Here is a 25,466-nt window from a genome sequence, read left to right as displayed (position 1 = left end):
ACTCCAATCACTGAATAAATATTTTAAAACAAACTGTAATTTGCAACTCGTAAAACTGATTCGTCTATAAAAAAAAAGAGCTATTATAAAGAGGGGGAGTAACAGCATTTACATTATCTTTCTTTCCATCTTGAAATGTTTTCTATGTGTTTCATTAGAACAGCCACTATCTCTTCAATTTGTATGCACCTACAAAAGCTTTTGCAGATGCTTAAAATCCAGTGATTTTTCCAACTGCATATACAACCACACATGAGTTTTACTGTTTGTTTCACAGCTAGTGAAATGAAATTGGCTTGAGATGCTGAAATATCAACAAGCTTTAAAGTAACATTTTCAAGGAGGGTGGGAAATGGCTAAGGGCTTCCAGAAAAAACAATGAGCCACTTGCCAAGTTTCTATGGAAAGTCACATCCATCACGCTAATAGGTGCTGTAGTGAAAAAAAATACACTTAGCAGTTAAGGAGATTTTCAGGTTGAAAAGTAATTGACCAGATTTCACTCTGTAGGCTAATCCTCTCATATGTCCTGCATGACTTACTTGTTCACCTTTGCCTGGCAACCTAAATTGCATCACCTCTTCAGACTGCAAATCTGCTTCTGACAGAACACAGGTATTCTCTACATAGGTAGCATAAAAAAAATAGTATTAAACACTAAAGCAACGTGACACTCAGAGGTTCCTCTTCCCCAGATGTGAGGAGCACACAAATCACAAGTATGCATTAATATATCTAAATAAAAAGACTCCATTGGCCTTAAACCATGACAAATTAACATGCTTAGCACCTTAGAAAGCCCACTGTTGATACAAGTCAACTGGGACAATGTAGATCTCAGGATGAGGCCAATCTATCCGTGCAGGATGCCCACTGCAAAGAGCAATACAGAATACCAAGCAGAGTACGAACATCAGCAGCTAAATATAGACACTAAAAACATCTTCTGTTGCATACTGATTAGATTGAAACACTGTCAAGGCAGCTGCTGAAAGAAACCTGCAGGAAAGATGAATTCCTAGGTATACGTCCAAAGCTAAAAATAGCAGGTATTGCAACAATTACATATGGCCATACATTAAAGTATTTTTATTTTAATAAGGACTTGCTCCAGAATCCTGCTCTGCATATTTATGAACTAAGTCTGCTTTGGAATAAATTAGATGTGGTAAGAGATTGGGACCTGACCTGTGCCTTTTCAATTTAAGGCTTAAAGAGAAGTCAGACTACATTTTTAGCATAAGAATACCAGAGATACCTTCAGCTAGTCAAGAGAAAAACCTGTGAAAGCCTTGCTTCACTTTGTCACATCCTTCTGCTACATAAGACAATGAGAGGTCCTTCTGCCAGACTTATCTTCATCCAATATTTCCCCTGAGCAGATTTTTTTCTAGTATTCATTTCCAGCAATTTAAACTTATCTAGTGAAAAGTGAACACGTGAGGTCAGAAATGAAAGACGTAAGTATGAGTCTGATTAGCATGGAGACTAAATGAACCTTTAAAAAAGAGATTTCGATGTTCATGCTACCCTTATTGAAAAAGCAAACGCCACAACAAAGGCCATTGTCAATTCTTTGCCTTTAACTAGCAAATGCAGTTCCTGGGCACGGGAAGATTCCCTTGGTGGGAGTTCTGCGTGAGCTTGTGCATTCCCACCTAGCTGGTGGAGGGCACAGACATCACCTCCTCCAGCAACAGCCTACCAGCTTCCCATCGGCAACGAGGGGGAGGCAGCTGTAACACACCTCACAGCCCTCCTCGTACTCCAAACTCCTGCATCTTGGACCGCCTCCATTCGGCGAAGTACCGTGAGCTGTATTTCAAACAGCAGTTCCACCAAGGGCAGCAGCTACACCGCACGATTTACCACCCCGAGCAGCAGCAGCAGTGAAGGCAGTGCCTGGCGCACACCTGCTAACTCAGCAACAGCTCCAACAAATAAACGCAACCGACGCGGTACGGAGGAACAGGTAGAGATGTGGATAAAAGGAAAAACGCCCAAATAATAAACGTTAGCAAATAATAAAGCGCGGTTATAAGGAAAGTGGCGATACGGCAGCGAGCACAGCCGCAGAGGAAACCCACCCAGGCTGCAGCGGACCCGCAGCCACACGGGGACCTCCCGCGCCCCGCCGCCGGCAGCCCCCGGCCGTGCTCCCGTCCCGGTGCCGGTGCCGGTCCCGCACTCACCGCGGCCGCCCCGGGCCGTGCCGCCCCGCACCCACGTGCGCAGCCGCCGCCGTTTCCCGCGGCGCGCTGAGCGCGGGAGCGGCAGCCCAAGCCCCGCCTCCTGCTGCATGACGTCACCGGCGCGCACCTGACCGGCGCGGGAAGGTCGCGCCTTAAAGGGGCCGCGGGGCGGGGGGCAGGTACGGGCTCTGCGGGGTCACGCCTCGGGACGCTGCACCACAGCCCCGCATCGAAACCTGGCTCCTTGCCTTGGGAACAGGGAAGGTGCAGCGAAGAGATACACCTAGGAAAATACCCCCATGGCATTCAACTCTTTTTCCCCTTACAGCTATTATTCGTTTTTTTTTCCCCTGACATTTGTAGGCACTTAGAGGTCTAAACATTTTTTCATGCTCAGATTTTTCTAAAAAATATGGGAATATTGGTACGTGGGGGAAATTCTAAAGTAGAATTTACAGAACAGGTCATCCCTGTCTGCTAATAATAGAATTGCCCAGACTTACTGATTTCAGACTGTACATGGACAGAAGTCATATGATAATGCTCTAATTATTTTTTTAAGTAGTTAAAGCATCTGAGTTAACTAGATATTGTTTGTAAACACCAAATGTTAAACGCTTTTACAACTAGGAGGTATCATCCTCAGCTCTCCAAGCTATTACTCAAACAGTCAAGAAAGTTTCCTTAGTTGCTTTTCCATCTTTCATTCTAAGCTGAGAAACAGCACGGCACAATCAAACTGTTACATCTACACTGTAATTACAAGAAACAACGCTTGTCAAAAGCTGGGCTGGTAATTTGGTAGTACTGGTTTCAATTCAGCATCTCACTGTCTAAAACACTAGTGGCAAACAAGCAGCGAGGTTTTATTTTCAAGTATGTTTAGAACAAGTTACCTTAATTACCGACAGCATTCAATGTGGAACTTACACAGAACGGCCAAGGTTGGAAGGGGCCTCTGAAGATAATGTAGTCCAAAATGTATTTAAATACATTAATGTATTTTTCAGCCTCAATGAAAATACATTTTTAAATACATTTTAATCACTTTTAAATGTCAAAAAACAAACAAACAAAAAAAACACCACCAGCACCTCAGTTGATTGTTACCCATCCTGTCTGGTGTCCTTTTGATCACCGAGCTCCCGCCCTCCCAGTCGGCTGCGCCGCTCGGGTTGGAGCCTGGAAGTCGGCTCCTCACCGCTGACAGCTCAGCTATTGTCTGCAGCGTGTTTGCAGTGCTCCTGCTTACCCAGACCATTGTGTTGCCTTCCTGTTGCTTTCCCCTAGAACCAGCTATTAAATAAAACCAACATTACACGTATTCTAATCCAACACAGCTTTCCACTGGCAATCTTAGTATTAAAATCTTAATAATTAAAATTACAGTTCAGCTCTGTTTTGCACAGCGAGATCACGACCAAATCACTTCTAGATACACCTTATTCTAATTTTATGTAAAGAACATTGATTTATTTTTTTCCCCAACTGTCATCAGCCTAAATAAATTAGATGCCATTTCAGAGCGCCAGCTACCAGGTTTCTAACATAAGACGTTCCATTTACTTTTATTGCAAGGAGAGAGTTCAAACTCCACTTTACACCGAAAATGGGTGTATCTGTCTCATAGTCCATGCTTATGCACATCAAAATCCTTGCACGGAAATACTGCTGAGGGGTAACAGAACTGTAGAGGTTAGCACTGTGGTCTGTACTGCAGAAAGCAGGCAGCACTAGAAAACTCCAAGTATTTAAACAATTTGCACAGGGCTTACTCATTAGCCTCCATTTTTTACATCAATCACCTACAGTGTTTTCAAACAATGAACTTACAACAAAGATAAGCCCCAACTCATTTTGGAAGTGTATCAGCACCCACTGCTCTGCTAAGCATTGGCCCTCCTCTATTTTATTCAGAAGTCCATTGCTTAAACAAGAGTTTTTTGTGCCATCACTAAATTGTGTTTTTGGATTGTAATTGTACTAACAGAGACTTCATAACACCATACTTTAACTTATGCTTACAAACAAAGCTTCTATCATGTATCTTAATGCTGTAACTCTAGAAAGAGAAAGAAAAATGCTAGGTACTTGAAAAGAACCTCCAACAACCTAGCCCAGCATCCCAACGTGGGCAGCAGCCTGCCTGTACCAAACAAAGAGATGTGAGGAACTTTAGTTGGTCAGTCGTAAGTCAATAATTACCTTCTTCTCCTCAAGTTAAGCACAGAAAGTGCAACATGCTGCACCACAAACAATAAGGCAGATGGTCTGCGCTCACTCGGGAGATTTTCTAAAGCAGCAAAGTGAGGTAGAAGTCCAACTCCATGAAAAACTAAATGATTTAAGGCACCCGCATTCCAGCTCTTGAAAAGAAAGCCCTGAGTTTTCTGACCTACCTATTGCTAAAACAAACATTTCTTCCTGCTTTCAAAAGCAATAGGTGAGATGCAACATGCAATTATGCTTCTCATTTAGGTCTTCATGGTAATGTGAAAGCATGGGGTTTCCCACGTGTGTGTCCCACACTACTCAAACGCTTAAATTATTTCTTGTTCTATCTCCAAAATACAGCTTAATGAACTAGAGGCTGGGATCCAATTAATACTGTATTTGTTCTTTCACACTGGCAAGGATTCTGAGTTCTGGAGAAGAATTTGCTCATTAAGTCTTTTTTTTTTTTTTTCCTTTAATAAGTGCTACATTTTTTCTGACCAACTAGCCTTTCTGTCCATCTCATATCCTCACTGATCCACCAAAATGCACATTAAGCATGGAAACCTACCCTTAGGTTAGGTGCTTGGGAGGCAGAAACACAGGGAACAACTTCGCCACAGCACCAACCCTTCGCTGCCGTTGCGAGCCCCTCCATTAGCCCTGTTTTTCCACCACACACCCAGAAGCATCGGCACTGCTTAGAGCTGCTTAATGAGGTTGCAACATCTTGCATTTTCTGTAGTATGGTATATCCTTATTATACATTCCTCCTACATAGTTGTCTCATCCTTCCAATACCAGCGGCACACACTATTGGCATTCTTAGAGACTTAAGCATTTTTTGGCTTACTTTTCAAAGATAATTTTTATCACTGAGTGTTCATCAGCAATAAACGGTGTTACCTTGCATTCCACCACAGTAATGATCACACACACTCCAGGTATCTACATCACTTGCTAGATTCATACAAGCAGCTCTAAATTTTTAATTTAAAGTAAGACTTTTAAAGTAAGACTTAAAAGTAAGCTGGTTTTCATGGTTCAAAAGCATACCATTTAAATATGACCAGAGCTTGGACAAGCACAAACTTGTGAGTTTTTCCCCACATATTTGTCTGGAAATTTGAAAGCCACTGATGAACATATTTAAATAATCAATACTAGTTATAACTTCCTTTGCAGATAACATGAACACAAACATCCAGCTTGAAAAGCGAGATATGGGAAGAAGGAAAAACATTATAGGATGTTGCAAGATGCTGGGCCCCTAAAGCTTCCCTGTCAGACACCTCCCTTGTTGTTAGGCATTAGAATGGGCTGCCCAGGGAAGTGGTGGAGTCACCATCCCTGGAAGTCTTCAAAAGACGTTTAGATGTAGGGCTTAGGGATATGGTTTAGTGGAGGATTGGTTAGTGTTAGGTCAGAGGTTGGACTCGATGATCTTGAGGTCTCTTCCAACCTAGAAATTCTGTGATTTAAAGGCTGCTCATCACTTCTTGTCCAGCTGTCTGAACTTCCACATTCCCACACAGAAACATCTCAAAATGGCAACGTAGCAATAATAGCATAAATGAAAATGGCAAAAATGTAAACTGAAAGCAGTACATAGTAAGTTATTAGAGAGAAGAAACACTGAAATGATGGAATTTCCTTCATATTTACTTAAACAAAAACCTCCATTAAAGATTGCTTGAAGCTGACACAAATTCCACTCTCAGGCACAGAATTCAGGTTTGGCTTGCTACGCTGCACACAGGCTGTTGGCTTTGACTCATGCAATCGCTTATTCCTCTTTGAGGAAATAGGAACTAAAATTGCAAAGCAAGGTAATTTCCAACCGTGATGATTAAAGAAGTGTGTTCTAGGGTATAATAATGCAAATACAGACTTGAAGGATGCTAACAACACATGTTACAGCCTCAGGTAACTGAGGCTGTGCTCATTTCTCAGTGGAGAAATATACAATGGATATTGGGAAAGTTGTCATAAACAAAACAATTACCTACAGTACACTCCTCGTTTTCTTATGATAATAACACGTTGAGTCCCCAAAGTGCTGGACTAACAACTGAAGTCATTATGAAAATGAAGAAGAAACAAAAACAAAAAACTATTAACTATGCTTGTCAAGGGCATAATGTAGGAATAGTGAGCTGAAAATCTTGTATGGCATACCTTGTACTTACAGAATGAGGTACCAACACAAGATGAAGGCTACTGACTTGGAGACTTTCAAAGCGTTAGACTGGCAGCAGGCAGGCTGGCTGCACTACAGCTTTCTCAGGTGGATACTGACTCAGGGTACGTCATCTCCATTTACAAAATATTTTTTAAAATCACTAATATGAAAAAATAGTCAAGAAACATCCATATCTAGGGTGCATGGGTTTTAAAATAATGTTATACACACACACACACACCCCAACACTCTGCAGTTCTCTTCCTGGGGCTTGCATACTTCTCTCTTCCCCACTCTCATTATTTCTGTCTTTCCTTTCTGGCCCCATTTTCCAGACCTCAAGTCATTTGACTACTCAGCTTCTTTTTAGCTGAAATGAATTTTCTCAAAGGGTTTGCCCAAACTAGATGCAATACTTCAACTGAGGTCTTCTCTGAGATAAAAAGCTTATTTCCTATGTTTTACAGGCTGTACTTATTTTTAGCCCTCCTCATGTAACATTTGTCCTCTTATAATAGTAGGAATCGTGGAGAGTTGTCTTCTATTTAATTATTCCTTGCTCTATTTTTGCATATTTCATGATTTCCATAGAATTTCAAATTGCCTCTATTTATTTCCTAAGATTTTCTCAATTTCCTCCAAACAGGTTTTGACTCGGAAACTTGTATTCTATACATCTGTACTCCCTCCAAGTTCAGGTGGCATTTTTAGTGAAAGAATTTTGCAAGCACAATCGCTTTCTATCCTATCACCAAGGTCATTAACAAAAACACTGAAGTGAACCAGAACGAGAACAGACCCAGCAGACCGTGCTGGATCTGCATTCAATACAGCCATTTCATTCTGGCAGACGATCATTAATAACCACCCACTGGGCACAGTCACCCACATCTCGCACCTACCCTACCATACTTCCTTTCAGGACGTGTTTCTTCACTTCTTTATAAGATTATTGCATGGAACAGTGTCAGAGACCTCACAAACATTAAAATACTAATGTTTGCTCTTTTCTCGTCAATTCACGGATCTTATCATGTTACAGAAGAAAATTAAACTGGCACAACTATCTGCTCCTCCTATATTTGAGGTGGTTGTGACTCATGTTCTTGCTGTCTCTCAAAGCCTGATAATGTGTGCAAGAATTCTGCACAAGGATTTTTTCAAAACACCGAAGACAGAATAATCTGTGATCTCCTGTCTCCTCCTTCCCTGCCTGCCCTGTTCATTTTCAAATCTTCCAGCATCTCAGATAACAGCTAGTGGTACTAGGAGCTCTGGGCACTGAGGGGGGGAAGAGGGTTGGGATTTTTGGATGTTTTTGGTGGTGGGTGGTGTGTTTTGTTTGTTTGGTTTTTTAATACGTCAAAGGATGAATTTCATCAGGTACAACCTAGCAACCTACCGAAATACTAAGAAGTATGCAGAAGGCTAGCTTCAGACTTGCCATCCATCTTAAACGTCCTCTGTGCTTTTTATTTTCTCCGTGTGCTAACTGCTGTTCACTTCTGTTCCTCTTCTGCTAATGTTTTGAGAACACGTTCATGGTACATGCCTCACATTCATCTTACATGACTATGCTGCCTATCAAAAAAAATAATAATAAAAGTCACATCGGAGGCATGCATATTTAGGCAGCTAGGAACACCGAGCGGCAAGGATTGCTCACGAAGCACCAGTGCTGCAGAGCTGTCTGCAGGCAGCACAGGCCCCACACAAAGGTTTAGCAAGCAGCAGGTACTTCCAGCCCAGGTGGCAATTGCTAGTTCAAAGGCCATCCAGAGAAAGTCTGCATTAAGGCAGTGAAACTAACAGAACCAGAGCTCTGCAATCCAGAGCTGCAGCCACACCAGCCCAATTACAGGGCAGCCCAATTAGCAGACCATTTGCAGCATAGCTTGTGTCCATAGAACATCCCTGTACACCTAACTAGGCACCCACAGCCAGGCTGGATGTGCCAGTGTGGGCACTTTATTCACATACACACATACTAAAGCAAGGATTGCAAATACAAACCAGATTACAACCCGACACTGATGATACTTCAGATACTCTGGCTGTAGCAATGTATTTATTCTGACAGCCCAGTGCACAAAACCAGAGCGCCTTCAGTACATTCCTACGTTGTTACACCACTGCATTTAGAAATGTTACTTGCTGTCATTGCCCAAAATCTAACTACATAATAATAGAGTCTTATTATAGAACATGGGTATGTGGCAACTTAAGATTTAAATGTTTGATTTCATTATTTTAAAATAGCAACAAAGAGCAAGAAGAAGAAAAAGTTTAAAGACAGCAGCAGCTCTGGTGCAGCTCTGCTGATTTTTGCCAGATGACTAATACCTACGTTCTCTTAAGCGTACTGTAGGGTATTTATCATGCACCCAAATTGTTTATTTCCTTTTCACAAGAGTTGTACAATGATTACACAAAACAGAAAACTGTTTGTTATCTTCTGTGTACACTAAGCACACTCATAACCTTCTAGTTGTTCCCCTCACTGAAAAAAAAAATCTATCTAGCCATAAGTAACAAAATAAGTATGATAGCTTTATACAGTTGTAAATTAATAAAAATGGTTAGGATAACAAAAGCATCTCAACATTAAGTAGTTCCCCTAACGGGTGTCCAAAGTTCATCTGGCACACTGTATAGTTTTATGATAATAATTCATAAAAAGCCGAGAATCTAACAAGTTTAACATTAAAAGAAAAAGACTGAAAAAAACCTACCTGTGTAGGTTAAGATGGTAATTTAGTATTTAACTTTTGAGAATTATCTCATTTAATCTAGTTAATAGTACAAATACTGATGCTTTTAAAGAGGAAAAAGCCATTCCAGACGTACTGTTTTGCCCACCACATAAGAATGATGCTAAAACAGTGATTTATCATGACTTAACATGACACTGACCATCAGCTCAAGTGTGTGAACTGACTAATGCACTTCTAGTCCAATTATGCTGAGAAGCAAAATGTGTTAGTATAAACTACTAGTGAACTGAGCATAGATGCTCAAGGGAAGTTTTGGATAATATACTAACCAAAAACGATTTACATTGCAACTGTTCACTGATTTACAGCTAACCACATTTTGACAAATGAAGCAATGTTATAAGGACAAGTATTCAGGCTTTCACTGATAGGATTTTAGAGGTATTTGGTGTGTTGTTTTTTTCTTTTGCGCTAGAGGCACAATAGAAAAAAAAAAAAAGATGAATGTATTGGAAACCAGTAGGAATGTTACAAATGAAACTGTTCTTTTTATGGATCCTGCTAGCAACATTGAACACTAATCACTGTTAGATAGCACTGTACTGGCCAATTTGCACTAGGCTGGCATTCAGTACATTTTGAAAGTGACACTAAATAACAACCAGTTTAGATTTTCTTTTAAATGAAATAGATGAATTTCTATTACTTCCATAACATAATAATTTCAACCGGGAACTCAAGAACATAATGTGTTGAGGAAAATTAACGTGGTAAGAGGCATATCTGCAGATCTGAGTTCCACTGCTGCTTCATGTCACAGCTATTTCCATCCATTAAAAATAACAATAACAAAAAAGACATCGATGCAGGCTCCTAACATTATCTTTAAACTTGGAAAAACATAAGAGCTCTTTCCTATCTCGTTCACTATCTACTTCACGATTAGCTTCTCTGCTGTATTCATAACAGCACTGTAATTCAGTCCAAATACACATTTAGTTTAACAACTCTCTAACAGGAATGGAATGGGTACTACTATCTGTATTCAGCTGTATTCACAATGCTTGATTACACTTGGTTGTAGCTTAGTTTCATCCTGTCTATGCAGTCACAACCCATAACAAGAAGTAGTCACTGCTAATTAATCTATATCTTGAAAAGACTGAAATATGCAGGTCAGCTTCTGAATTAAATCTAATCTTGTCTTGTGTATAGATATGCTCTTAAGAGACGTTAGCAGAATTATCTGCTAACTCATAAGAACTCATTGTAATGCAGTTTCATTATGTTACTTCGCACATCCTCCAAGAACTTCATTCTTCCCCACAAGAAGAAGTTAACAGATTTTAGAACTATTTCTGTAAGAAGGCAGACAGCGCAAGATCTGGATGCTGTTCTCACTGAACCGGGGATGTAACAGCACTGGAACAGCCAGAACGCCTGAAATCTATTCCTGGTTCAGCACTAACATCCTCTGACAAGCCAAGCCTCTGTGTTCATCCGTTCTGCCTACCTGTAGCACCTTACCAAAGGAAAATTTGTTGTAATCACTGGACTGAAAGACTCAAAACAGAATTACGATACAAAACCAAAAGGTGAAAAATATGCCGAGAAATGAGCTCATCTCAATTACTTTGAAATTTCAAACAGTAAAAGGAACACTGCCTACTTACATAGCAAAGATGACAAATAAATCCTGAGACACCAGCTCGCCGGGGAAAGCCTTGTTTCTGAACGTCCATCCCAACAAACAATGTAGCAGTGCCATAGAAAGCAGCCGATTCTCATTCCATCGGATTTCAGCCTGCATAACAGCAGGGCACAATTTTACAGTGAAAGCTGGAATGGAAGCTCAGGTAATAAAGACACAGTGGAAACTAACGCTGTATCGGCCCAGTTCTCATTCCTCTAAAATTTTAAGTGCTGTCATCTTTTCCATAATATCAACCCACCCATACTTGTTCTTTGAACAGATAAGCTGAACCTAAAGGCATTACGAAGCAAAATGACAAAGTGCATACTCCTGTCTTATGCAAGAGCCTGCGCTTAGCAAGGAACCGAAGGTGCCAACCTGCTCTCATTTGTATTTACTTCCCCTTAGATGAGTCAACAGTTTGGCAACTTAAAAGCTGGATACTTTGAAACTGCAAAGTTTAAACTGATTGCATTTATGAAAATTAGATCGTGTCCATAGCTCTATTGAAAAATGTGCTTATATTTTACTGAGTAAACAACTTTTGCCAGTGTTATTACTTCTGCAGACACAGATGTTCGTTATCCCTGCTTAATTGGGCACAGCAAGAATTAATCTGGAGCCAGGGCAAAGACAGAAGAACTTAGACAACATACTGTCTCGCTAAAACCACCTTCCACCAGCAACCTAAAAAGCTGCGCCACCCCACAGAGCGCTGCGGGATCATTAGGCACAAATTTACTCCCAGTAAGGGCTGGCCTCCCCCACAGAGAACAAGGCTGCAGTCGAACACTTTTGATAAACATGCGAAAACGTGTCTGCATCAAAGACCATAGATCACACAGTCCTGTATACAGACCTTATGGAGACCTTCCTGGAGCACAGAAAATTAACAAGTATTTTGTGCATAAAGCCACTACACTTCTAAAGGTTGGCTCTCTCATAATTCTTGCCACCGCAGCCCAGAAATATTCAAACAGAGCCAAAAAATATATAGCAAAATAAATGAAAAGAATTAGATCTGTTTTCCTGATTCCCGTCCTATAAAATTACGAGTGGTTCTGCAATATTTCACAATAATCTGCAAAGTAAAGAAGTCATGAGGTAACAGGCTTAAAAACAAGTATAAAGAAACAACTTGACAATACATCACAAATTGTGGAATTCCCTACCACAGAAAGGTGATTAGGGAAAAACACCATTTGCATCAAAAATATTAGGCTTGTTAATGGAGCACATGCCCATCAGAAACAACTGCAAGTTACTGTCTAGATGCAGGTTTCAGTTCAGGATATCCCTAAACTACTGCCCATTGGAAAGATTAAAAATCAAACAACAACAAGACACAATGGAAGACACATTCCAGACTTGCCTTGGTCTTTATAATCTTTCTCTAGGCACTTCTTTAGGTCACAGTTGATACAGCTTGGCCAGTAGGAATGAGGCATCCCTAGACAAAAGCCCTTCTCGGAGAAGAAAAAAAAATAACTAGCAAACAAAAAGGCATAAAAGCTAAGACAAGGAATTAATTGTCAATTGATTTCTAGGGACGAAGAATAACAAGGAGTTGACTCAGGCAAAGAACGAATTTTTAAATGAGGCAACCAGACAGGGACCCCAAGCAAAGTTTCTGCCTTTATTAACCATTCTCCCTGTTGCCATCTAGCAGCTCACCAATACAGAAAGACAATAAAGGAAGGATGAAATGAAGTTCAAGCATATGGACCCTGGTAGCAACAAGCATAAACCTAAACTAACAGAATGATCAGCTACAACTCTGTCATAAAACCAAGGGCAAGGAGGAGGACAGAACCCCATAAAAGCAGAAAATGAAGTGATACTGGAAGGCAGCCAGTGGGAAAAAAAATGGGGTGGTACAAGTTCAAAGCTTCAGAAGTGTAAAATAAGTGAGCTGAAAGAGAATCCCAACCCCCCTTATCGACTACTACCAGAATAAGAATACCACACAAGTTGTCCTGTGTTTTTCCCTGCATTTTTCTTCACCTCACTTCAAAGAGTCTGGAGGAGCTGAGTAAGCAAGCTATGTCATCATGCTTCCTAAAAGAGGCAGAGCCTGTATAAAGTGCAAACACACAAGGTGCGGAAATTTATCTCCCAGTTACTTAAGTAACAGGCATTGTTGCTTTTTATTAGTACATCTTGCAATTTTATGCCATTTCAAAGATGCATGCTGATACTTTGCCCAGCAATTCTACCTGATTTGGTCTGCTACTAGGCAGAGTTATATTTCTGACCAAAACATAACAGCTATATATGCAGCTGAGTGACACAAAACCCACATCACTCTGAACACAAATCTTTCAATGCTGGCATCCTGGCTGCATCCAGAAGCCAGACAGTACCAGCAAATGCATTTTCCTGTTACTTCATTCCGTGGGCAATTCCCAAATAAGAAGCTTACACAGCACAAGAAAACAGGACTGACTGTGGCCATTAAAATACCCTTTTCTCCATTCTCGTGTTGTAGTCTGAGGCTGCAACAGCCGCTCATGTCACAGGAATTCTCTCCAGAGAAACTTCTGGCTGTACCAGAGACTACTCCAGCTGTGCAAGCAGAAGAACACATACCATGAAGACAAGTGCTGTTCTACATCATCCTACTTGAAAATCCAAACAATTTCTCCAGTACCAGTATACATGTATACTGATGAAATCCTAGAGAAACAGAGGAAAAATTTCCCTGATGACAAAAGAATTTCCAAAACTGTTTTGCCTTGAAACTACACAAAGATGCTGGTATTTCCTTCAGGAAGACATGTTTCTTTACTAAAATGTCACATCGGTTTTTGGCACTGGTATAGTTTTCTTATTCCAATTTCCAAAACCGTGACTTCAAAGAGTCTGCCAACAGGGCAAGGAGATAAACAAGTTGTGACATTAAGTCCAAGTAAGCTTGGAGAAAGGCACTGCATTTAACATTGATTTTTCCAAGAAAAATGCAGATAACAGGCAAACAGACACAAATGCTCAAATTCCCCCTCTCCCTTCAAATTCAGAAATCAACACATAAGTAAACGCTGTTGAGACAGAAGAATATTGTTTTCCCTCTCTAAAGTGATTTGGATAATTATAGCATGCAAATAGTGCTGAGCACTTCAAGAACTACTAAGTAATTAGATTTTGCAGGTATAATTTATTCTGAAAAGCAAAGACATGAGAAAAAAAATTGATGCATGCACCTATTTCACCATTAGCTTCTTCAGGAAAATCCTATTATTATAGAAATGTACAACTGCCCATGTTTCAAAAGCCAGAATTCAAGTGATGAAGCATTAGTTCTGTCTAGGCTTACATGCACAGTGCTCCATTAATATTATTATCTTTTTACTAGATCAATAATAAAATCATCTCTGAAAGCTGATTGGAAAAAACAACGAACAGTTTTCAGGAAGCATAAGGACAGAAAATCTTTCTGTAGGGCAGTGGGAAGTGCTACCTATCAGCTACTGCTGCAAACAGGCTCCTTGTTCAAGAAGGACCTCGTGGCACACGGCGCTCCTTCCGAGAAAGTACAACTGCTTGTCAGCTGAATGGTTACGGACAGATCTGTGCAGCGTAACAGCCTTCAAGTCCTGAGCTAGGGAACCTATGACAAAGTAAAATCCTATCTCTCATTAAATGGACTGAGGGTTTATCATCCTCCTGAAGAAGACCAGGAATTTTTCCAAATTCTCTTTACAGGTTGTTGTCACTTAGTTTGATGATACTCTCCTCTACATTCATTAGGTTGTTGGATTTTTATTTTATTTTATTTTTTTTTTAACTTTAAGAACAAAGGAAATATCCTTTGCATTTGGCAGAAATATTAAAACCACATGACTACACACCTAAGTAATAGGAAAAGGCAGAGTCAGGAAGTTTTAAACAATAATTTCTACACTAAAAGTCTATTTATTGCCTACCTGACCACAGTCGGCATTCCCAGCAGGAAGCCTTGCCAGCACCCACCGCAGAGCAATGCGTGTGGCAGTGCCCATGCAGAACAGAGCCATACAGCACCAAAAGCTCTGCAAAGACAGGCCCCAAACCTGGAGCTGCCCTTAAAAATGCCCAACTGAAAACCAACTACCTGATCTGCCTCCAGCACCAAAGGCTAACACTGAAATGTAAAATGGGTCCTTAAAACAGAACTGACCTCAGGTGAGTCTAGGACAAGTTTCATTAAGAAAAACATCACTACTGGAGAAGTAAGGTTTCTTCCTTCCCAACCCCTTCTGTAACTTCCAGCTGGAATTAACCTATTCATAAAGCTATAATAATTTATGTCTTCATAGTGTAATTATATTAGTTTCTAAATACAAATCTAAATTCTTTCATCTGAAAAGGAGTGCAAAGGAACTGCTAGTGCTATGCTTTCAGAACATTTCTGCAGTTAAGTCTCCCCACAAACTGGTTGCAATTAAACAAAAATTATCTTTAGCCTCTTTTTGCCTTTGTTTATAACATTAACACCAAAAAAACAGCCAGTGGAAGGAACAAGCTCAGCAACAGGCACATATTTATAGTACTTTGGTGACTCCCTGCTTAAAAGCTGTGCTAAACTCCTAAGATAGGTCTGAAGTTGTGTCTCAGTTTTATTAGGAGAAGCATTGTGCTGAGTCTCTTGCTCTAATTTTTGTGTGCACTGTATCAATGTTGTGGTATATCCTACCAACAGATGGAATTTATCCTGAATAGTATTTTGTTCCAAGTTTCAGAAACCTCCAGTTCTTGTACAGAAATGGTTTGCTCACTCAGGTTCCTCTGTAATTTATTAAGAACTAGAACATGAAACTTCATAGTTTGGTTAAATCCTGTGTGCAAGACAGCTTAATCTACATTAAATCCTCACAGAAATATTCTTCAAGGCAGGAGTTAATCTGTCCATGGCCTCAGCCACCACTCAGGACAGTTGGACAACACTTTCTCAGCACTTCTGTTCTTCCAGTGCCTCTAATTTTCCAGTCTCACATGATTCTGTTCTTCAGGAAAGAATTTAACAAGCACTCAAAATGACCAGCTCATGCTGTTCAGTAATAAGAAAGCCAAAGAAGAATGTGATGAACAAGTAAATCACAATCAAAGAATAATTAAGGCTACAAAGGACCTCAGAGGAAGTGTCTACTGTAAACTCATGCTCAGAGCATGAGATCAGATCAAGCTACCCAGTTGGTTCCTGAAATCCGCTAAGGATAGAGACTGTACCACCTCTCAGTAAAATGCAAGATTGTCTTAAAAGAGGAAAAAAAAAAAAAAAAAAACAAAACTTTCTTACAACCAGTTGGAACATATCATGCTTTAGTTTATGCTCATAAATTTGTAAAATATTTTGCATGCTTCCTGATCTAAGTTCCTACTGCCTAATTAGGAGTGGTTTTCTCAAACCAAATGAGGTTATCTCTGTGACTGGACAAATGAAGATGCTGCTATGTCCTAGTTCAGATAAAGACCTACTGGCACTCCCATATCAGCTCTAGGGGCAGGGATCACACAGTAGTGACAATCTGATATGCAGAAGACCAGGAATTGCCTTTGAAAACTCTGAGCTCAGCAAGAACTGCGTTGCCATTGTTATACTGAGGTAAGTGTTGGAATTTGAGTGGATTAAATATTTAAGGCCATTCACAGCCATTAGCAATTCCACACAACATGTATATAGTAATTAATTCACCTCTTAGCATGACAATATGGGCCCCAGCATTTAGCATTCATGTCATTATTCAAATTAATTCCAGACAAGCAGGAATAAGAAGAGGAAGGGAAGCCCACAAACAACCTACAGTATTGTTGTACTTCTGTAGTGATACCATCAAAATAAACCAGAAGGGTAGAGACATGAGGAAAAAGCACCACAACTAGCATACCATTTTCAAACCAGCCAGACACAGCTAAGTCTGAGGTAGAACAACGTAGACTGATATCTCATGTTTACTGCTGTGAAAATCCAAATTACAAAAGCATGCACGGCTGTTTAAAGATTTTATGTTTAACTAGAAATCTTATTTTAAGCTTTGGATTCCTGTTCAAACAATCTTACATACTTTTTGGTTTACTGTGCATACATGAGATACAGTATCTCAAAGGTTAAAGGATTGATATGTCATTATCAATGGATTAACTCCTGCACAAACATTACACAAACTCCTTTATCAGGAGAAAAAGGTGATATAAGTGTGTAACTGATGCTTGAAATTACCCGATGCTGAAAATTCTGCTGTATCTTTTACAGCAGAATGAAGCAATTCAGTTGGGAATGAAACTGCAGGAGTCATATTTTCCACCTTTTCTCCCCAAAAACAAAAACCTCACATATACCTTTCCTGAAAAAGATCTTGCCAGTACTGCTGCTTCTACCTAGAAGCATTCAGTCAGACAACGCAACTTCAACTTGAAAATGTCACTCTGTCCCCTTAGCACAGAAAAGCTCTCTGTTCTGGTAGAGCTGACAGGACTCCACCATCTTTTGTCTCTGAACATCATCAGTTCCTACCAGCAAGAGGAATGCATACAGTGAAATTGCCCAGGCATCTTTTCAGCCTGCTGCTGTGACAGCTGACAGACAGGCAGAGGAGAACTGACTACAAGCAAAAAGCAAGCCAAGAAAGGCAATGGAGAAGTAGCACAGCTTGATTTATGTGATAATGATATTGCCGAATACAACTGAAAATTAATACCAGTAAATGGACTGACAGCAGAACTAAATTACCAAGTTTAACTACCTTTCTATGTCTCCCAGAAAGGAAGTCCTTTTCTTTAAGAAAAGGCACTTAGACACCAAAATGTACTTCTTCTCAAAAGATGACTAGTTCCAGACCAAACCCACAGTCTGAAACCTACCGATCTGAAAGGAGTAGATGATATAAATACCCTTCTGCTAACAGGAAGGTCACATTCTCTACCTGCCCATTCTTTCCTAAACCAATGCATTTTTAAGAGCAGCATTTCAAACAATGCTTTAAAAAGCCTTTCCAGAAAAATTAGTGTCTAGTCTAGAGAATTTAAACAAATTAGGAGGACCTTAAAAACAGCAATTTAGTGAAAACTGTTGTTCATTCTGCAGCACTGTCAGGCTCACAATGCATCCTTCACTGTTTCCCTTTTTAAAAGGGTAATGAAATCTATATTTCAAATCTACATAGTATCCGGAATCAAAAGGAACTAAGTTCTTTATTGGCATCTCCTTTTTTTTTTTTAAAAAAAAAAAAAAGATCATTTTTTATTAAAAAAAATTTCAAAAATATTGACATGAATTCTCCAAATATCATCTATTATGCTATAAGGACTGCATAGATTTGCTACTAACAATAATAATATTCATAATAGAGAACACAGAGTACAGAGAGCATTATACTTTATTAATCGCAAGTTTTATGAAACTTTGCAGTGTTTATTTGCACATCTCAGGTAGAATATAATGAAAAAAACTTTAGAGAACAGGCAACATATACAATTAACATTTTTTATTCCTATTTTCTTTCCCTTCCATGACCTATTTTCTTGAATAACATGCAGATCTAGTGAGGACATTAACCTGTTTCTATGTCATAGCAAAGCTCGTGTACCAATGTGCATTAGCTGTTGTTTATTGATCCATTTATAAATTCATTCCACTAGGAACACCAGCAGGAGGATTAGAAAGTGTTTTGCTATGCTATGCGACACTTCATTGGTTAACTATTTCCCAGAATATATTTATTTTAACATTTTGTGGAAATACTTACAGGAGAATCCTCCTCTTCAAACAGTCTCCCACATCTGAATCACTCGTATATTTTTAGCCCATTCATTACTTTCAAAAGTCAAAATGTAATAAATCACATAGAAATGTAACATACAAGAATTACATTGTCTGCTACAAATACTAGTTTACATGTTACCAACTGTTAGAATTAACAAGCTAGCTGGTCTCTGCTCAAGAGTGTGAAATGCCAAATCAAGTTTCATGTGCACAGGAAAAAAAAAAGAAATAAAAGGCAGTTTCCTCTTCCCCAAAGACATCTCATCTGCAAATTGTTCCCCCCACACAGTATGCAACGCGTGCTTCTGTATAAATGTGAATGAGCCAAACTGTACCATAAAAGAGAATTCTAGACAAGACACTAATCCGTGATCATTTTTTATTTATTACAGATCATCCTACCTGCTTCTGCCGTTAGTATAATTAACCTTTGGAACAGCAATTACATACTGCTTATTTGCAATGTACATACTCATAAAAAAAAAAAAAAAGAAAAGTCTTTGTGCTAAGAGGTGTTTATACCATTTTGTGAGCTTAACTACTTTTTAAAAATAGATGCCTACAATAAACCCACATTCACTGTCCCGATTTAAGGAGGCGGGGAAAGCAGCTGAGCTTTATAGCTCCAAAAATTCAAACTGCTACAGATGACAGGGGAAAGTAATTCCAAAAGCAGGAAAGTAATTCCAGCCTTCAAATCTGAGGACTGCAAGCTTGACCAAATCCACACATCAGATGAATTCTGGCAGAACATAACAAGCCAGGACATACTGCAAAATAATTAAGGAAAAGATCACTGTGGTTCATGGCCTGGCACACTTTTACAGCCAACTACAATTCAGTGAAGTTTTATCCACAACATAAAATGGTATCATTTCAGGCTTGGAGAGACATTCAGAAGAAGGAACCATTCATAGTTTTAAGTCTGAAGTTTAAAAACCGTATTCCTCTGACTGAAAAAAATAAAAGCAAAATGTCAAATGTCCTCTTAATGACAGAAGCCTTGAAAAATGAGTGAAATGCAAAGGAGTGGCAAAAAGTGACAGAACAGATACTAATCACAGCCTGTGGACCAGAAATGCTGTGCAAGAGAGGAAGATGTTGCTCTAAATGGGGTGCTCTGACCAAAAAAAGAGGGAGAAAACAAATGGGACAAAGGAAATGTTAGACAGCATGATCATGTAAGCCTCATTTCAGTAATAAATGAGGAAGCAAATTACATTTTTCTCGCCTGCAGAAACATCTGACCGGTATCAGTTTTCTTCCAACACTTCTTTAATCCATTATCCAATTTCCAACATTTTGAAATAAGAAACAAGAAATCACAGAAGTAATTACATTCCTACAGACTACATGAAAATTGGTGGTCAGGTAAAGGAAAAACAACCAATTTGCAATTTTGGTGAGGGGGAAGTAGAAAAATTCACCCCTTACATATTTGATTTGTCAGCAGTTCAATCAGTACAGGATGTCCACAACACTGTTTCTTGTTATGGAAGACAGTGGGGTTAAAGACTGGAGGAAAAGAGATAAGGAGATAAAGAGACACAAATGAAATACAGAGGAATGTAAATTTCATTCTTTCTGCAGTTCACTGAAACTGACCCACAAACAGTAACTTGTTTTAATAGCCTTAAAAATGAGAATAACATGGGCAAGTATTAAATTTATTGACCTCCTCCCATTAAGTGGGTTGCCTAGAAACACCTTACTTAAGAATGAATGGGGAAATGGATTACGTTCTCCTATCCGCATATTTCAAACATTTTGTAGAATTTATTTAATGAGATCTATGGAATAGAAGTCATTTCCCCATTCTGCTTTTACAGCATTGAGCACACTGTAGATACTCAATGAAGAGTATAAAAAAGCTGATATGCAACAATAACAATAATACGCTCTGAAAAAAGCCTCCATAGATAAATACAAACCTGTATAGAGCATGCAGAAGTGCTGGTGTGATGACTCAGCTGCTAATGTATTTCATTTACGTTCATTTTCTTAGCAGCAGCCTGAGGTTATTAATAACTCCCAGGATGCCACTTAGCACTGTGGATTCATTTTCCTGTTAATGGTAGCAATGGGTTCCTTGTTAATGGTTTTAAGATAATGCTGGATTTTACCATATGGTTGGGTTTGTACGAGGGTTTCTCATGAAAAGCCAGAGAGTGTAAGAAATTGTTGCTATATTTAACTTCAGTGTCCTCACATGCACAGCAGGCAATTGGAATGGACAGTGTTCCAGCATTCACAAGTGCAAAGGATGCTCGATATTTACTGCACGTTGTGTTTAAGAGGACTACAGGGACTTTAAACAAGAGAACATATGGATAGATCAGAGGGCGGGTAATGGAATGATGAGCTTTTCACCTCTGGGTCACTGGTTCAAAACTAAACTGGTTGGTAATGAAGGAAGCTATTACTATCCGACAGCTCTGGCTTTTACAAATTGATTTGTCAGGCTTAGTGCAGCTCTCATCAAACTCAAAACTCACCATTATAATTTGCACTTTTGCAAACAGTTTCACCCCGGCAAAGTAACTGAAACTTGAACAGAGAGAGAAGTAACCTTTTTTCCTCTGGCCCCATCTCCAGAGCAGGGAGTGCCAGAGGAATGGTGAAAATTACACCGTAGCACATCATTCTATGGATAAAGACAACCTCTGCCTCTCAGACACCCAAATATAACTGCCTCTTTATGACAGTGTTAAGGGCTTTTAATACTGAAGAAGGCAAGGAAGAAGACATACCAACATGGATGCTTTGAAACTAAAATTTCAGTGTTGCATAAAGATTTCTTTGGATATCTCACTCCAAGATATATTTCCTACGTCTAAAGATTACGAAGAAAATGGTCAGAGTGCTCTCTGAAAGGAACATCCCAACTTTAACATCCACTTTGTTATAATGCATTTGTAGTCAAAACATATAAACAACATTTGTAGGAACAACATGGACTTCACTTTTTAAAGTATTTCTTCACAGCTTTGTTAGTAAATTTGCAGATTAGTCCAGAACAGTGCATAACTTTCCACATGCTTTCATAATTTGAAAAAAAAAAAAAAAAAGCTTTCAGCCTCAAAACCCTTCTTCCTTTGCATCTTAGTAGTTTGACAACAGTCGCAGAAAGTGCTCTGCAGGTTTACTGGATGGTAACTGCTACAGAAGTGAATAGACACAAAGTTTTAATGTAGCACCTTCATAATCGCCTTTACTTCAAATATTTAGGGTATCACACAACAAAGTCTACTGGAATTTTTACATTCTGTGAACACAAAACATTACCTGTACATTAAAGACCATAACAAAAAACACACAGCTCACAAATCTTGTAAAGTGCTGAAAAATCAACATATGAAATAGCCTCCTCTCTTCCTGGCAGCCTTCTTGTTTTCTACTAAGTTGTTTCTAACATACTGAAGTTTTTCCTTCCTTTTTCCAACAACTCCAGAAACAAAACGTTTCCACTAACTTTAAGAAAGCCATGAGAAGTTTACTTCCCAACTGAGTGACTGCACCTAAATTCAGCAAGTTGAATATCCCAAGGTGGAAGGGACCCACAGGGATCATGAAGATGGCACGTGGTCCACTGCTACAAAATTAAAGTCACATAACTAAGCGAGACCCTATTTCAGCTAAGCACTTCTCCCGTGTCCCACAGACAAGGCCTGGTGAGATCCCCCTAAGAATTTAACTTCATCAGGACACAGCACAAGAAATCCCATGCATCAACTGATATAACACAGAAGAGATGGAAACGGAATAAACTGCTTGCTCAACTTGCTTGTCAAGAGACCTACATGTTGTGTAATATCATTTAAAAACTGTCCAGGCTGCAGCCAAGAGATGTTGTTTCTCATAGAAGTCTCACGCACAGGGTACAAGCCTTGGAAAGGAGGCTCCCTACAGATAAAGACCAGATTTTAAAGACTAAGCCTATTATTTCACTTGCAGTTAAAAGGAACAATAGAGAGATTTTTGTACAAAACAAATCAAAATTCCTTCACAGTCAGTAGCAAGATTCTTGCTGCTCCTCTCTGCCATGAAGTACTGCGTATCTGTGCCAAGAAACGAACTTGAGTGATGAAAACACACAATAATGTTGGAAGGGTGACTGCAGCTGTTACTGATAAAAAGAAAGAAGTTAAAATGCCAAGTTTAGACAAAGGCAAGAAGTGGAATATCAGTGAACAAAAAAAAATGTTTGAATAAATGTGAGGGGAATATATGTTAGGAAACCGAAGAACGTTTAAGTAATTTACATTTCAGAATGTTACATGAAAAACTGAAACAACTAATAACTTCTGCAAGTGTTAATAAGCATGTCCATTACAGGACACACTTTTATTCTTTATGAACAGTAAGTCATGCACACAAAAAAAGAATAGCTGTGGCTTTTTATTACTCTTTCATCCTCCTGCCTCAGTTTGCATTTGTATCACCTGCTGCACTTTGCATAGTTGCACTGCACATTATTTGGGACAGCAGTTCTTCCTATCGATGCTTATCCAGCTCTCAGATACAATGGAACCTAAATTCTGATCGGTGGGGATACAACCTATCTTTAAGTAATACTGTTTATGAAGCGCCAAAAACTGAAAAATAAGAATACTTTCTCTTTTATGTACTCTTCATGAAAATTCGCGTAAGAAGGCTTAATGCCTAATAACAACATCAGGACTGGATAAAGAAGGATTTAAATTCCCGTTACCCTTGTTTAATGAACTAGTGAGTACAGTACCAAAATAGATTATTAACCCCGAACAGAGAGAAGAACCAATATAATTTTACCTGCACTGACTGAAAGAGATGAACTGAAATGCTTTCACAGTCATCAGCAGTAAAATTTCTAAATTCTCTAAGATACCTGTACTGGACAAATGAAGCACACTCTTCTCCCATACCCCACCCCAAGAACCCCGTGGCTTCCTGACTGGCACCACAGAGCAGAGGCAGAAAACCCCTCCTGTTTCATTCTGCATGAACGACATGCAGCATGCTTGATTAGACATACTCTTGATTAAGTGAAGGAACAGAATTTAAGGAGTAGCCTGTCTACTAAAAGTATTATTATTTCTACCACTTTCTAAATAAGAATAGATTTTAAAGACTCATTCGTTTTATTTTATTTTTTAAGTCCATAATACCTTTTTGGTCATTATTTTTAAGAGCTGTCACATTCCAGTTAAATATTAACTCAACAGACTTGTTCTCTGCACAGCAACGTTTTCCTTCCCAGAAATAAGCACGCTGCTCTACCTTGCTGTTGCTTCCCGAAACTGCTGTTGAACTTCAGGTAAATTGCAGCACAAACCCTCTCAGCCTGGGATTTACGCCCCAAAGCCTGAAGAGCAGCGCGAACCCAGAGGGGTTTGTTTTCCTTACAAACTTCATTATTTCAAACTGCATGGTTATTTTGCCCCGAATTTGGCACGCATGCTGTCTCCACGGACCGTAACAGGGAGAATTTGTTCCAAACCCCCCAAATCTCCCCGGGTCCCTGTCCCATGTGGCAGCAGCCCCGCTGCCCAACAGGTGTGTGCGCACCGGCAGGGCGGTAATCCCCGCTAATCCCCACCGATCCCCACCCGTAATCCTCCCGCCGAACCGAGGCTCTCAAACGAAATGAGATGCTGGAAAAGCGAAAAACTGCTGGTTTTAAAGGAAAAAATATCATACATACTTCGCCTTCCTCGGGCTGCGCTGCAGCGAGCAGGGCAGCGGAGCTGAGCGGCGCCTTCCAGCCGAGAGCCTCCCGATCTCCCCGGGAGCCGCCACCCCCGGGGCTCCGCGGTACCCCCAAGGGGACGGGATAGGGGGAGGAGGAAGAGGAGGCGTTGAACTCCGCGTGTCTCCGAGCGGGGAACTCCTCGGGGAGCCGCTGAGGGGCGGCGAGCGGGACCCGGCGGCGGTCGGTCCCCACCTGGCGGCGGCCGCTCCCTACCTGGCGGCGCCGCGTCCCCGCCGCCGGCCGCCCTCCTCCCGCTGCTATAGCTACGGGCAGCCGCCGCGCTCGCGCTCTCGCGAGAGCCGCCATTTGCCTGCCACAGCCCCGGGCCGCGCCGCCGGCGGCCGCCTGCTCTCGCGAGAGCGCCGGGGGGCGGCGGGCGGCGGGCGCCTGCCCTCAGGACGGGGCGGCGGCCGCGGGTCCCCTCAGCGGGTGCCCTCCTGTCACGTCCCCTCCTGTCACGGCCGGGGCAGCCTGACCCTCACAGCTGGGCCTGCAGCAGAGCTCGCTGCATAGAGCTGCCCGGGCACAAACGCCTTTTTCTTGCCGGGGGGAAAATAAGCGTGCTCGCAGGTTGTGTGTAATCCCCAAGGGCTGCGGAGCGCCGTGTGTGAGCGCTGTGGGACGCAGCTCTGGCCGAAGGGAGCAGGCCGCAACGTTCAGTTACACCAAAAGTTTGGGTGTAGTCAGCACTAGAGCTGGATTTATTCACAGCTTAGAGCCCTAGCAGCAGCAGCATCCATTCAAGTGATGCAAGCGTAAATTAGACTTTCACAAGGTCTGGGAGAATTTAAATAAGTTCTTGTGTACGTTTGTGGTTTGATTTTCTAAGTACTAGACAATGTGTAAGATTAATATTAAGCTCACATTCCCCAAATTGCATTGGCTGTGGTATGTGATTTACCTGTTACTGCCACAGCATACCAGTAAAACGCTACCTCAGGCAGCAGTAGTTCTGGGGATACCCAAAAATACATTTCAAGCTCACTGGAGGAAGTTCATTTC

At 40.5% G+C, this 25,466-nt stretch overlaps 1 protein-coding gene across 3 annotated transcripts in view; it reads right to left on the bottom strand.

Annotated features, from left to right (window-relative positions):
* USP54 (ubiquitin specific peptidase 54) overlaps positions 1-24,684 on the bottom strand; it is a 98,502-nt gene extending 73,818 nt beyond the window's left edge. The window contains exons 1-2 of one of the 3 annotated variants that reach the window (XM_084525782.1): positions 24,417-24,684; positions 10,976-11,106 (exon numbers count right to left, since the gene is read on the bottom strand). The gene's annotated coding sequence lies outside the window, so the exon portion shown is untranslated. Of the gene's footprint in view, positions 1-2,192; positions 2,249-10,975; positions 11,107-24,416 lie in introns of those variants that run through there. The other 2 variants (XM_084525781.1, XM_084525784.1) reach the window with 2 other exon arrangements.
* Between the last annotated feature and the right edge of the window lie 782 nt (positions 24,685-25,466).

Source organism: Aythya ferina, assembly GCF_964211825.1.
Source record: "Aythya ferina genome assembly, chromosome: 7".
Lineage (NCBI taxonomy): Eukaryota > Metazoa > Chordata > Aves > Anseriformes > Anatidae > Aythya > Aythya ferina.
The sequence above is the reverse complement of the archived record's forward strand: the minus strand, read 5'-3'. Positions and strand labels throughout refer to the sequence as shown.